This window comes from Taudactylus pleione, unplaced genomic scaffold, assembly GCF_031769625.1.
Source record: "Taudactylus pleione unplaced genomic scaffold, aTauple2 ptg000228l, whole genome shotgun sequence".
NCBI lineage: Eukaryota > Metazoa > Chordata > Amphibia > Anura > Myobatrachidae > Taudactylus > Taudactylus pleione.
The window spans coordinates 386,457-398,256 of NW_028284630.1; positions in this window are offsets into that span (position 1 = coordinate 386,457).

Consider the following 11,800-nt stretch of genomic DNA (forward strand, 5'->3'; position numbering starts at 1 on the left):
CTTTACAGTATTGACCCTCTAATTTTGGAAATTAAAATCATGGCACTCTGGGGACATGATACGTGCAGACCTGGAATGCACTTCTGTGCTTTATTGTGGGTGAATAAAGCACAAAAAAAGCATTTCAAGGTGGAGATAGCATGTTATAATAAGAGAACTGATATAAAGGACATTTACAAAAAGCTAATCTTATTTTGTAGTTTTCATTCCTTCATTGCTGGCTTACTCCTGAAAGCAATGCATCTTATCCAGAGTCATCTAGCAGGAATTACACCTAAGAATGTCATTAAGCAGATAGCTTCAGAGTTAGCAATATGGTATAAGCTCAGACACTGCTGATCCAAATCTTGGGCATTTTAAGATGAGATTGTGGCCTTCCTGTACATCTTATGTGTATGGAATGAATGTGCATGTACTGTCAGTATTTGTACAGACCTCAATGCACAAAGCAAAACAAACCACAGTTAATTGACAAAACTGCAAAAGAAGTTACTGTACATGTTGGTGTAAACTGTGCCCGATGTGTGTTGTACTGATCTTTTGTATACTGTAAATTGATTTCTGACCCTCAACAGTTCACACTAATTACTATTAGGGGTGTGCACCGGCCACTTTTCGTGTTTTGTGTTTTGGTTTTGGATCTGGATCTTTCTTCGTGTTTTGGATCTGGATTGGTTTTGCCAAAACCACCCTTCCGTGTTTTGGGTTCTGGGTTTTGTGTTTTGGATCTGTATTTTTTTGAAAAAAAGCATAAAAACAGCTAAAATCACAGAATTTGTAGGTTTTTCTGCTCCTATGCTATTATTAACCTCAATAACCTTAATTTCCACTCATTTCCAGTCTATTCTGAACACCTCACACCTCACAATAGTGTTTTTATGTCCAAAAGGTTGCACCGAGGTAGCTGGATGACTATGCTAAGCGACACGAGTGGGCGGCACAAACACGTGACCCATCTAGGAGTGACACTGCAGTGGCAGGCAGGATGGCAGTTAGAAAAACTAGGCCCCAAACTGTACATAATGCAAAGAAAAAAAGAGGTGCAAGATGGAATTGTCCTTGGGCCCTCCCACCCACCCTTATGTTGTATAAACAGGACATGCACACTTTAACAAATCAATCATTTCAGCGCCAGGGTCTGCCACACAACTGTGGCTGAAATGATTGGTTCGTTTGGGCCCCCACAAAACAAGCTGGCAATTAATGTGTCCCTGCACAAACTGGCTCTACGGAGGCAAGATGTCATCCTCATCCTCCTCATCCACCGATTCCTCACCCTCTTCAGTGTGTACATCCTCATCCTCACAAAGTATTAACTCGTCCCCACTTGAATCCACCACCACAGGTCCCTCTGTACCTTCTGGAGGCTGGTCTCCCTGGAAGAGCTGATAATTCATTTTGATGAACATCATCTTCTCCACATTCTGTGGAAGCAACCTCCTACGCCTTTCGCTGACAAGGTTCCCGGCTGCACTAAACACTCTTTCGGAGTACACACTGGAGGGGGGGCAACTCAGGTAAAATAGAGCCAGTTTGTACAGGGGCCTCCAAATTGCCTCTTTTTCCTGCCAGTACAGGTATGGACTGTCTGACATGCCTACTTGGATGCTGTCACCGATGTAATCCTCCACCATTCTGTCAATGGTGACAGTATCATATGCAGTGACAGTAGACATGTCAGAAATTGTTGCCAGGTCCTTCAGTCCGGACCAGATGTCCAAACTTGGTCCTGCCTGCCCTGCATCACCGCCAGCGGGTTGCTTAGGATACCTAAGTTTTTTCCTGGCAGCCCCAGTTGCGGGAGAAAATGAAGAAGGAGCCGTTGACGTGTCACGTTCCGCTTCAGCTGACAGTGTGTTCACCAGCAGGTCTTTGCACCTCTGCAGGCTTGTGTCGGCCGGAAAGAGAGACACCACATAGGCTTTAAACCTAGGATCGAGCACGGTGGCCAAAATGTAGTGGTCTGATTTCAACAGATTGACCACCCTGGAATCCTGGCAAAGCGAATGAAGGGCTTCATCCACAAGTCCCACATGCCGAGCGGAATCGCTCCGTCTTAGCTCCTCCTTCACTTTCTCCAGCTGCTTCTGCAAAAGCCTGATGAGGGGAATGACCTGACTCAAGCTGGCAGTGTCTGAACTGACTTCACGTGTGGCAAGTTCGAAGGGCTGAAGAACCTTGCACAACACGGAAATCATTCTCCACTGCGCTTGAGTCAGGTGCATACCCCCTCCTTTGCCTATGTCATAGGTGGATGTATAGGCTTGTATGGCCTTTTGCTGCTCCTCCATCCTCTGAAGCATATAGAGGGTTGAGTTCCACCGCGTCACAACCTCTTGCTTCAGGTGATGGCGGGGCAGGTTCAAGAGTGTTTGCTGGCGCTCCAGTCTTCGGCACGCAGTCGCTGAATGGCGAAAGTGGCCAGAAATTTTTCGGGCCACCCAAAGCGTCTCCTGCACGCCCCTGTCGCTTTTCAGAAAATTCTGCACCACCAAGTTTATTGTGTGAGCAAAACATGGGACGTGCTGGAATTTGCCCAGATGTAATGCCCGCACAATATTGGTGGCGTTGTCAGATATCACAAATCCCCAGGAGAGTCTAAGTGGGGTAAGCCACTGGGCGATGATTTCCCTCAGTTTCTCTAAGAGGTTGTCGGCGGTGTGCCTCTTACTGAAACCGGTGATACACAGCGTAGCCTGCCTTGTAACGAGCTGGCATTTCTGAGATGCTGCTACTGGTGACGCTGCTGCTGTTGCTGCGTAAGGTGATACATCTACCCAGTGGGCTGTCACAGTCATATAGTCCTTAGTCTGCCCTGTTCCACTTGTCCACATGTCCGTGGTTAAGTGGACATTGTGTACAACGGCATTTTTCAGGACACTGAGGACACTTTTTCTGACGTTTCTGTACAGTCTCGGTATCGCCTGCCTAGTGAAGTGGAATCTAGACGGGATTTGGAACCGGGGACACACTACCTCCATCAATTGTCTAAATCCCACTGCACTAATGGCGGATACCGGACGCACGTCTAACACCAACATAGCAGTCAAGGCCTCAGTTATACGTTTTGCTTCAGGATGACTGCTGTCGTACTTCATCCTCCTCGCTAAGGACTGTTGGAGGGTCAATTGTTTAGTAAAAGTAGTGGTGTTCCTACTTCCTCTCTGGGATGATGAACGACTCCCAGCAGCAGCAGCAACAGCAGCAGCGGCAGCAGTAGGCGTAGCAATGCAGGATCCTCCGGAGGAATCCCGGATAGGAGAGTCAGTCATGCCAGTGATATGGCCTGCAGGACTACTTCCGATCCTGACTAAGGAGGAAATTGACGAGGAGGGAGTTGACGGTGTGGTTTGCAGGCGCTTGGATACAACAGGACAACGGGATTTAGGTGTCCCTGGACTGCTTACGGTCTGAGCCAAAGTTTCTGAACTTGACAGTAACTTTTTATGAACGCGCTGCAGGTGCCGTATAAGGGAGGATGTTCCTAGGTGGTTGACGTCCCTACCCCTACTTATTTCACCTTTACATATGGTACATATGGCAAGACAGTTGTTGTCCGGATTTGGATAGAAATATTGCCAGACCAAAGAGGTGGAATGTTTGGTCTTCTGCCCAGGCATGACCGTGATGGGCTTTTTCATCCCACGGACAACAACTGTCTCCCCCGGAGCCTGATTTAAACAAACCACATCACCATCAGAATCCTCCTCGCCAACTTCCTCCTCAGCGCCAGCTACACCAGTATCCTCATCCTGTTGTACTTCAACAGTGACATCTTCAATTTGCATATCAGCAAGTGGACTGTGGGTGCTCCTTTCAGCACTTGCAGGGGGCGTGCAAATGGTGGAAAGAGCCACCTCTTCCCGTCCAGTGCTGGGAAGGTCAGGCATCGCAACCACCACCACACTTGGACTCTCTTTGGGGATTTGTGATATCTTCTTAGAAAGCACAGTTCTTCGCTGTGCTTTTGCCAGCTTAACTCTTTTGATTTTTTTAGTGGGAGGAGTGCTTCCATCGTCATGTGAAGCTGAACCACTAGTCATGAACATACTAGGGATCGACCTTAGCCGTTCCTTGCCACTCCGTGTCGTAAATGGCATATTGGCAAGTTTACGTTTCTCTTCAGCTGATTTAAATGTCTTTTTCAAGGTCATTTTCCTGAACTTTGCCATTTGGGATTGTATGTGCCCTCTACTATGACATTGGGCATCGGCCTTGGCAGACGACGTTGATGGCATGTTATCGTCTATGTCATGACTAGTGGCAGCAGCTTCAGCACTAGGAGGAAGTGGTTCTTGATCTTTCTCTATTTTATTTTTATCGGAGAAAGTTTGGTCCTCCATTTATGTTATATCGATTTGATATATACGTGCGGCTAAACACAGAAAATAAATTTTTTTTTGGTTCGGACTGGAGTGTACTTTGTGGGTTACAGCACCCTTTAACGGTCAAGCCAGCCGGCCCTTTACTTATGACACAGGCGCACTCTTGGCACTACTTTGTTGATGCACGTGCGGCTACTGCGCACACAATTCACAAACACAGAAAATAATTTTTTTTTGGTTTGGACTGGAGTGTACTTTGGGGGTTACAGCACCCTTTAACGGTCAAGCCAGCCGGCCCTTTACTTATGACACAGGCGCACGCTTGGCACTACTTTGTTGATGCACGTGCGGCTACTGCGCACACAATTCACAAACACAGAAAATAATTTTTTTTTGGTTTGGACTGGAGTGTACTTTCGGGGGTTACAGCACCCTTAACGGTCAAGCCAGCCGGCCCTTTACTTATGACACAGGCGCATGCTTGGCACTACTTTGTTGATGCACGTGCGGCTACTGCGCACACAATTCACAAACACAGAAAATAATTTTTTTTTGGTTTGGACTGGAGTGTACTTTCGGGGGTTACAGCACCCTTAACGGTCAAGCCAGCCGGCCCTTTACTTATGACACAGGCGCATGCTTGGCACTACTTTGTTGATGCACGTGCGGCTACTGCGCACACAATTCACAAACACAGAAAATAATTTTTTTTTGGTTTGGACTGGAGTGTACTTTCGGGGGTTACAGCACCCTTTAACGGTCAAGCCAGCCGGCCCTTTACTTATGACACAGGCGCACGCTTGGCACTACTTTGTTGATGCACGTGCGGCTACTGCGCACACAATTCACAAACACAGAAAATAATTTTTTTTTAGGTTTGGACTGGAGTGTACTTTCGGGGGTTACAGCACCCTTTAACGGTCAAGCCAGCCGGCCCTTTACTTATGACACAGGCGCACGCTTGGCACTACTTTGTTGATGCACGTGCGGCTACTGCGCACACAATTCACAAACACAGAAAATAATTTTTTTTTAGGTTTGGACTGGAGTGTACTTTCGGGGGTTACAGCACCCTTAACGGTCAAGCCAGCCGGCCCTTTACTTATGACACAGGCGCACGCTTGGCACTACTTTGTTGATGCACGTGCGGCTACTGCGCACACAATTCACAAACACAGAAAATAATTTTTTTTTTGGTTTGGACTGGAGTGTACTTTCGGGGGTTACAGCACCCTTAACGGTCAAGCCAGCCGGCCCTTTACTTATGACACAGGCGCACGCTTGGCACTACTTTGTTGATGCACGTGCGGCTACTGCGCACACAATTCACAAACACAGAAAATAATTTTTTTTTTGGTTTGGACTGGAGTGTACTTTCAGGGGTTACAGCACCCTTAACGGTCAAGCCAGCTGGCCCTTTACTTATGACACAGGCGAACGCTTGACACTACTTTGTTGATGCACGTGCGGCTACTGCGCACACAATTCACAAACACAGAAAATAATTTTTTTTTGGTTTGGACTGGAGTGTACTTTCAGGGGTTACAGCACCCTTTAACGGTCAAGCCAGCCGGCCCTTTACTTATGACACAGGCGCACGCTTGGCACTACTTTGTTGATGCACGTGCGGCTACTGCGCACACAATTCACAAACACAGAAAATAATTTTTTTTTGGTTTGGACTGGAGTGTACTTTCGGGGGTTACAGCACCCTTTAACGGTCAAGCCAGCCGGCCCTTTACTTATGACACAGGGGCACTCTTGGCACTACTTTGTTGATGCACGTGCGGCTACTGCGCACACAATTCACAAACACAGAAAATAATTTTTTTTTAGGTTTGGACTGGAGTGTACTTTCGGGGGTTACAGCACCCTTAACGGTCAAGCCAGCCGGCCCTTTACTTATGACACAGGCGCACGCTTGGCACTACTTTGTTGATGCACGTGCGGCTACTGCGCACACAATTCACAAACACAGAAAATAATTTTTTTTTGGTTTGGACTGGAGTGTACTTTCGGGGGTTACAGCACCCTTTAACGGTCAAGCCAGCCGGCCCTTTACTTATGACACAGGCGCACGCTTGGCACTACTTTGTTGATGCACGTGCGGCTACTGCGCACACAATTCACAAACACAGAAAATAATTTTTTTTTAGGTTTGGACTGGAGTGTACTTTCTGGGGTTACAGCACCCTTAACGGTCAAGCCAGCCGGCCCTTTACTTATGACACAGGCGCACGCTTGGCACTACTTTGTTGATGCACGTGCGGCTACTGCGCACACAATTCACAAACACAGAAAATAATTTTTTTTTTGGTTTGGACTGGAGTGTACTTTCGGGGGTTACAGCACCCTTAACGGTCAAGCCAGCCGGCCCTTTACTTATGACACAGGCGCACGCTTGGCACTACTTTGTTGATGCACGTGCGGCTACTGCGCACACAATTCACAAACACAGAAAATAATTTTTTTTTTGGTTTGGACTGGAGTGTACTTTCGGGGGTTACAGCACCCTTAACGGTCAAGCCAGCCGGCCCTTTACTTATGACACAGGCGCACGCTTGGCACTACTTTGTTGATGCACGTGCGGCTACTGCGCACACAATTCACAAACACAGAAAATATATTATTTTTTTAGCACTTGGGGGGAGCACCCCTGATGGACAGAGCACCCCCTGGACAACACTACAGCACCCCTTTAGGACTGGGACACTGCACAGGACTTTGGAGTGGACACAGCCCCTATGGAGAACTGACTGCACAACACAGTCCAGCCAGCCCCTATGGACTTTGAAGTAGTGGACACAGCCCCTATTAACAACAGCAGCACAGCACAACACAGCCAGCCCCTATGGACTTTGAAGTAGTGGACAACAGCAGCACTACACTACACTACACTACACAGCACTAACTCCCACCCTCCCTCTTCACTGTCCACAGCCGAGTGAGAAAATGGCGCCGACGCGGGTACCTTATATAGGATCCAAAACCCGCGAGACTCGGAAGGCGGGATGATGACGTTTTGCCTCGATGTCAGATCCGAGTCAGGCGGGAAAAGTCGAGCCTGACTCGGATCGGACTCGGATCGGGGGGGCTCGGGGGGGTTCGGATTTCAGAAATCCGAACCCGCTCACCCCTAATTACTATACTTTTACTTTGGTTCAAAATTTAAAATCTGCTCAATGCCAAACTTTTATATTCTTAAATATGTTTTTGACATGTAATGCTTTTTTTACTGTAGATGTTTTTACCAGTGCTGGAACAATCATTATATGATATTACTACATCTGGTTGCTATATCACTTTTTAAAGTATAACCTAATGTTTGCCTATATCCTAACCTAACATTATAGAATTCCTCCTCATCAAATGCTGGCATTTTGTTACTAAAATAAAAATGACAGTGACATTTAATAGAACACTATCATGATTTGTTTCAAAACGTTATAATATTTTAAATATAAGGCATTGTCTCATCAATAAAATTTTAAGTTGACATTTCCCTGATTCATTCAGGTGGAATTACTATGTAGGCAAGTCTGTCGTGTTCTTAAAGAAAATTAGGATAACTCTTCCTTTATCTACTTATATAGTATGAAGGCACTGGGGAAATTATTGATGGGAGATATATATGTCCCAGGTTCTTAACTTCTGTGTGGTATTCACCAGGTAATGAGCAGCCCTGTTTTCCAGATCAACTATGAGAGGCTAACAAAAGGTATGTACATTTTTATGGTCATTCTCTCACTACCTGGGGAGCAGGCTGACAGACCTGTTAAGAGACCCTGCTATGGCTTTATATAAGCGTTGTATTTAAAGGCTGTTTTCTGTGCATTGGACATTAAGTCCTCCCACCCTTAGAGAAGGAGACTTATAGTTAATGCCAAACAGGTCAGGATTTATTTTTATGTTTTGTTTATTGTGTGCTGCAAAATAAAGCTAACTATGAGCCATCTTATGTGTGTAGGAGATCACAGATGCCTGCTTCTACCCACATTCAAACAATACCTTCTTGTCAATCACACTGTGATCTTTAAAGATATGCATGCGGGATAACAGACGGGGCTTGGCAGATGCATATTCTGATGCATGTGCAGTTCACCAATAATTGCTCAACTGCATGAAAATTGGAACAGCGTACATCTCTGAAAGAGGGCCATAATCGGGACACATGCACCGCAGTAAAAAAAAATTCTCCAGGTGGCCCCAATGATTAAGTATCCAACTTGCTGCAAGGTGCGTTAATGGATACTTAATTACAGCAATTCAGCATTGCTCCTGTGCAGGGACAGCTGCTCCGCAAAAAGCACCTGTACCCACAATCAGTAACACTGCAACTGCAGTAGCAGTGATACTTACTGATGCAAAATTCAGCCCTGTGTCACTCACTGTGGAGGAGGCAGAGTGACCTCCATCCAAAAGGAAGGAGCAGTGGTCAGGAAACCACTACAATCTGAAAATGACATTGATTCTTGCAAGCAAACTCCAAAACTTTCAGTTTTTGGAGTTTGCTGAATGTTTGGTGGCCCTATTGGAACCCTATTAAGAAATGGGTCTGTTAGTTACAGTAAAACATGTGGAAACTATCAGTTCCGCATGTGTAACAGGACCATTAGGGATAATAAATAGACCTCTCAGTGTGTTAAAAAAGTAAACACTTTTAATGGGCACTATTACATTTATGTAATGTGCCAGTATTAGGGATGTTAGGGACCCAGCTGATGAGGTTCACCTTGACGAGGTACACTAGGTGGACAAACTTTGTTGGCCATGTTTAAAACATGTTAATTGTTGGCGTTAATTATAAAAAATTTTATCGTCAGTATTTGTGCTTAGAGTATGCATCCGCATTTTCCTTTTTTTCTGTATTTTGGGATATTGTAAGCTCTTTTTTATTTTAACACAAGCCAATTTATCACTGTTGTAATCTTTTTTGTTAGTCATGGATAATAGTAGAAACCAGCAGTTGCTGTTTTCCCATTCACTGTTGAAAATACAATTTTAGGTGCGAATAAGGACATTTTAAATATTAATTGAGCTGCAATGTTTGGAAATCTCAAAGCAGCATATGATTAAATAGATATGTAAGGCCTCTGTATTAAATCACCTTATGGATTCCCAAACACTGAAAGTCCCCAACACTAGCTGCACAGTGGTCTATCCTAATTATAACTGTTTACGTTTGGCAGCATTTTAATCCCACCAGATTTTGATCCCCTAATATTTAACACTGCCAAACAAGTCCATCTGCAGACACTAAAAGCATGCTTAAACTGAGTTTAACATCACATCCATGACTTAACTCTTTGGAAGTGAATTTGGTCAGATAGCTGAAGAAAATTGAAGTGATCTTGAAACCTGATGTAAAAAATATAATTATTCCATGTTTTTTATGCCAAGCGACAGCAAAAGGTTAAGTCAGAATTGGAGGAATAAATCCAACATATTTTGCCTTTCCTTTGGTTTATTATGCAGTTTATTCTGCATATGTTTCCTTTAAATTAAAATGTCATTTTTAATTAATTGAGAAATGTCATATACAACGTTGGCAGAATTTCTCACATAAAGTGCTGTCACAGAATGTGCCCAATGTGTTTGTACCTTTGAAAAAAGGTTTATGTTTTTGTCTTACTGCCCACCAGATCACATGAAATGCTTATCAGTTTTATTCTTTAACTTTTGTGTTTCTTTTTATTGAGGTTTCTTAAAATTAACTGGTATACTGCTAGGGCTAACATAACACAAAACTATTAAAGCAGACTTTTTTAAAAATTCATATGCAAACGGAAGTTACTGTATATTAAATGGGATGTACTTACGATCCCAGCGGTCGGAATGCCGGTGCTCAGAATACCAGCGTTGGAATCCCGCCAGTAGTCGGATCCCGGCGCCAGAATCCCGACCGCTGGCATCCCAACGGTAAGTATTAGGGTTAGGCACTAGGGGGAGAGTTAGGGTTAGACTGTGTGGGAGGAGGTTAGGGTTAGGCTATAGGGGGGAGTGTTAGGGTAAGGCTGCGGGGGGAGAGGGTTAGGTTAGGCTTCAGGGGGGGTGGGTTAGGGATAGGCTGCAGGAGGGGAGGGTTAATAGGAGGGTTAGGGGTTAGGATTAGTATACTTACGTAGTTGAGTCGGGATTCTGACTGTTGGAATGCCGCTGTTGGTATTCTGATCCCGTATCCAACCTATTAAACATGATCTATTAGCAATAGAGTGGCAGATGTAATAAGTGTCAGTTCTAGATTCCCAGCTAGGCCCTGTGCACAATGGCGGTAAGATTCTGCAAGTTAAGTGCACATTAACGTCCATGAAAATACTGTATAAATCATTACACCAAATGAGACAAAACATATCTGAGTTTACCTTGCATTGCACTGCATTGCTTTTGCATTATAAACACAATGAGAAGCAGTTAACAATCCTTTACATATGCATTTGTTGAACAAGATAACTTTTTCACAGACAGATGTTTAAAAACCTCAGTTTGAAGTCACATTTGTAAATGCATTTTATATTCATATCATATGCATGTCAGATGCCTATTAAATGCAAAGTGGCTTATATGTGTTTTTAATTGCATTTTAACATGCATTTAAAGAATGCATTGCAATTGCCAGTGTGTACATAGCCTAATAACAGTTGTTGCTTTGCTCTTAGATCTCATTTCTTCAGCCAGGAGTCTGCTTTCAGACATATTTATAGTCAGTCTGCACTTTAACTGCAAATATAAATTGAGGGGAAAAAGCTTTCGAGTGGTTGTAATTAGAGACTTACCAGACTGTGCTACAACTCCCACAGAGAGATATATGCCAATATGGAGACCTATATTGTGGGAGTTATTGGCAGATTCTCCTAAAATGTGACATTTGAACAGATTAATAAAACAATATTTATAAGCCTACATTTTAATTCTAAGCAGTAAGCACTAATATGAATTTTATTTCTATTTACTGTGTATGCTTGTATTATTAATTATAAATAAGATGAAGTGTATATTATTTTCTACTTACATCTTAAGGTAGCTCTCTGGAAGTTATGGGGGTGAGTGGGTAGGTTTCTGGTTGGGAGGTTCAAGGAGTGATTTGCATTATTACAATGTAGGGGAGGGGAATTTATAAGGAAATTTATTGTATACGGTACTTATGGCCCCTGCAGGGTTGTTAACCCTCCTTTGAGCCCGGGAAAACTTTCCCAAATTTGAGAGTCTCCCAGACATTCTGGGCCTTGTTTATCAATATTATTTTTACTAAAAATATTATGAAAAAGGGGGTTTTTGCTCCCTTTTCATGTTATTTTAGTATCACATAAATATTAAAGGGCTTTTGGAGCAGTTTTAATGAAAAACTACTTCAAGCCCTTCAATTTGCATATTTTGACTATTGTTTGTAAGCAGATCACATTTCCAATATTTATTATGGGAAATGTGATCTTCTCCAATTTACTAAAAATAAATTGTGAAAAAATAACGGGGAAACC